This window comes from Phodopus roborovskii, unplaced genomic scaffold (assembly GCF_943737965.1).
Source record: "Phodopus roborovskii unplaced genomic scaffold, PHOROB, whole genome shotgun sequence".
Taxonomy (NCBI): domain Eukaryota; kingdom Metazoa; phylum Chordata; class Mammalia; order Rodentia; family Cricetidae; genus Phodopus; species Phodopus roborovskii.
Window position 1 is genome coordinate 2,283,282 of NW_026126721.1, and position 4,408 is coordinate 2,287,689.

Sequence of the window (4,408 nt, forward strand, 5' to 3'; positions counted from 1 at the left end):
AGGCTGGCCTTGAACTCACAGATATTCTCCTGCCTCTGCTTCCAAGTGATGGGATTAAAAGTATGCACCACCACTGCTGGAAGTATTTCATATTTCATAATGATACTGTCAGATGTAATTCTTTTAGTTTGATTTCTGAATGTTCATCACTATAGTAACCCTGTGACTATAATTTTGAGAAACTCACTTGTCGTTGACACGAGTCATCCTGTCAAGTACAAATGAAAGCTACATTGCTTTTTCTCAATCCAGCCCATCTTCTTTCTTGCCTTGATACAAGAGTCAGAACTGAGGCAAGAGAGGAGAGAATGAGATCCAGAAGCCTCACAAAAGGGCTACAAAAATTAGCATATTGAAAAAGAAACCACTGGAAAAAGAAAAATAGGAAAGTCCCACCCTGAGCCATGTAACTCAGAGAGACCACATTCCAAAATGATTTTATTCTGAACAATTGGCTTCCTCCTTCGGAATGAAGCTTTTTCTAATAAGCTGCCTCTGCTTCTGCTGTCACTCATATGTCTGTCCAGTCCTTTGTTTGGGAACACAAGAATCTTGGTGGGTGTCCATTGAACTCCAATATTTGCCAATATCAAGAACCCTCCAACCATGCCTGACTACAAGTGTCAAAAGCTTAAATCCTTCCTTTTAGGAGAGAAATGTTCTTAAATAACCCAGAGAGCTGGAAGTGAATTTAAAGGAAGAGGTGCTAAGTGTACAGCATTGAGGCTACTGTTAAGCATATACCTAGATGCAGAATACCGTAGCTAGGAATTTTAATACTTGGTATTTTGAGGAGTCATCAAACTATTCACCACTGTGGCTGCACATTTCTCCACAGCCTCACCAAGCCATATTGTTTTTTTTGTGTGTGTGTGTGTGTGCACTTCTGTGTTTTATTCAGTTTGATAATAACATACTTACTGAAGAACTGTATGAAATGTATCTGCGTATATATCGCAAGATTTGGGCTGAATGAAAGACCCTGCCCTGATAAAAATTGCCACCCTTTTCAAGTGGTTAATAGACAGCATTAACCCAGATAAATGTGTGAACTTTCCTGTCATCTGAAGAATAAGTAATCTTTGATTGAGCAGTATTCATGAAGTTTTGGAGACATTTTTCTCTAGTAACAATAAAATCTGGCATTAACAAAAGTTTAGGATTGTGAACACTGTGGTTATATCTACATACTGCCATTTGCTTTTCAATGCCCCTTTGTTTTTACTTTAAAGAAGTAAGGAAAACACCACCTAACATGCTGAGAACAAAACCAATCTTTTCAACTCTGAAGTTACAGTTAGAATTAATGCACATAGGACGAGATATTATCCCTTTTACCCTTCTGGAAGAGAGAAAAGGACATGCCATTAAAAACAGAAAATTGATTACAGTCTGCTGAAATTGAACAGGAAATTTTTCTACTACACTCTATCTAAATGCTTCATATTTTTTTTTGTTCAAGGTTCAGATAAGTTGGCTATTAAATAAATTAGCCTTGAACATACAAGTGGCATTCAAAAATGTCACTTGTCTATCTCAAAAAGATTTAAGTTGTATTACACCTAAAATGAAAAATGAAGAAAGTATTAGAAAAGCTCAATGCTTAAAATTCGTATACCAATTTACTCTTTCTATGCATATATAATCAAGTGCAAGTTGTTTCTCAGAAAGGCCAGGTGAGTTTTAAGGGAGCATCATTTCCCATAAAACTCACATGACATAATTTTGTGTCTCCATCGATCTTCCCTTCCTGTGGTTCACCTGGAAACCAAAACTACATCAGGCACTGTACTAGACAGTAGGGCTAATGAAGTGAGTAATAACTGTTCAAAGTTCATAACTGCACCATCTCTCCCCCGTGTGCCGCATATAGCTTGGGAATACCTGACATTTGCCTCCCTGATTGATCTCACTGAATTGATGTGGCTGGACAGTGAGGTCAAAATGAGCATGGAGAGGAAACCAGAGTGGAAACTCTTTCCTACCAAAATGAACATGTAACAGAACATGCACAAAAGTTCCCACTGTTTGCATGTCCAAATCTGTTGGAGACTGCCTCCATTGAGCCTTTGTCCTTTCTCCATGTCCTCCATAAATGCCTTTCTCCCTTAATAAATGATTTCTTCTTCTATTTCCATGGCTCTGCCCAAACCTTGTTCAGAGATATAATAGCCTGGAAATATCAGTGGTTACCCACTGAACCCCAGTACTTATATATAACATAGATACGTCCTTATCTTCTAAACCATACTTGAACTTTCTAGGAAGCACTGAATGACCTCAAACTTCTTATACTCCTCCCTCTATTCCTTGTAAACACTGGGATTCCAGGTATTCACTACCATACCTGGTTATATAAGGAGCAGGGCCTTATGCATAGTAGGTAAATATTTTATGAACTAAGCTACATTCCTGCCTCTACTATTTATCTCATTGAGATTTGTTTGTTTAAAGTTTATGGATGCTTTGCCTTCATGTATATATGTGTAACACGTGCATGCCTGGTCAGAAGTCGGACGAAGGTGTGGGATCCACTGGGACTGAAGTTATTATTGGTTTATTGGTGGTAAGCTACCATGTGGGTTCTAGAACCCAGGTCCTCTGGAAGAGGATCTTTACCACTGGGCCTTTTTTTTTTTTTTTTTTTTTTTTTTTTTAGTATGTACCATTTAGTTCACTGATGTAGCTCTATTCTGGGACTTTGTTGTTTGGAAATGATTCACTTTACCTAGTGCACCTTCTAAGCTAGTCCCAGCTCATTCTTCATTCAGCCACACTGTAGTTCCCACTGTTCTCAAAAGGAGTTGCTATTTAAAATGACAAACAAAATACAAAGTGCTCATTGTGTTTTGTTTTGTTTTGCTATTTCCTGTTTTATTATAAGACAGAATCTCACTATATAGCCCAGGCTGGAAAACATGAGGATGCTACCACGTCATTTCCATCACATTTTCAATTTAAAGTAATGAAATTTTAGTATATCTCACACAATACTGGGGATAAAGCATGTTGAGAAGTTAATTAGAAACTAGTAGCTTGAATATCATTGTTGTACACCTCTCTCATAATTAACTTCAGGCCTCCACCTCCTATATCCCTGTTAACACACACGCTCCTTGTAAGGAAGGAGGAAATGTCACAACTACCACTCCTTACAACTTGAAATGCCAAGTAAAAAGGCATAAATGATCACAATTACCTGTCCTTTGATGGGAGATGTCATTCTATAAATATGTTTCTCTTATTGGTTAATGAATAAAGCACTGTTGGCAAATAAGAAGGCAAGATAGGCAGACCTAGGTGACAAAGAGGATTCTGGGAGAGGTAGTAGAGAGGAGTCAAGACGTAGGACATGAGAAAAGAAGTCTTGACCCTCCCTCTGGTAAGATAACACCACATGGAAACGCTTAGATTGATAGGGTTAATATTTAAGACAGAACTAGCCGATAAGAAATGCTAGTAACAGGCCAACAGTTTCATATCGAAAACAGTGTCTCTGTGTGTTATTTTGGGACTGAGAAGGCTATGGGACCAGGCTGACAGGAAACTGCTCATAACAAAATGGCACCTACAACGTGGGCAATAAGAACTTCCACTTAAAACTTAACAAAAGTTTAAAAGGGGATTTTAAAAACAAAAGAGCAGGGACAAGCAACACTTCTTGGTAGCAGCATTTCTCTCAATTGGGCTCTATTTGGCTAAAGACACACAGAGATTTGTGTGACTCCTTTAAAGGAATCCTCCTGACTTGGAATAAGCAGAAAAAACTTCAGGGCTCTTTTAAGAGATCCTGCTAACAACTGAATGGTGTGCACAAACCCCTGGTTAAAACAACCACCACTTTGATTTTAGCAATGTTGTTGTTTAGCAGACAAAAGACACGTGGCCAGAAAAAGATAAAGTTTTAGAGTAAAGACAGTTTAAAATAAAGAAAAACCAATAAAGGTTTACAGTGTATTTAACATATATGTAATCTTAGGAGAGAAAAGGAAACAGGATAAAGTGGATTAAAAAAAAATAGAAAGAGAGTAATTGGGTGTGATGTCACACGCCTGTAATCCCATCACTCGGGAGGCAGAGGCAAGCAGATCTCTATGACTTCAAGGCCAGCTTGGTGTACAGAGTGAATTCCAGGACAGGCAGAAGCATACAGAGAAACCCTGTCTTAAAAAATGAAGAAACAGAAGTAGAAGAAATAGAGTAATAAAAAAAAAAAAAGAAGATGGAAAGTACACAAAGAGTCTGGATACTGTATCCTATTGTGTTGTCTTTGAATTGCTCAATTGCTAAGGAAGGAACAACAACTGCTAAAATACACTTGATTATCAATGCTGCTAAATTAATCCAATTTTTATATTTTTAAAATGCTTTGATTTCAAAATTTAAGTCTAAGGACAGGTTACTGGGG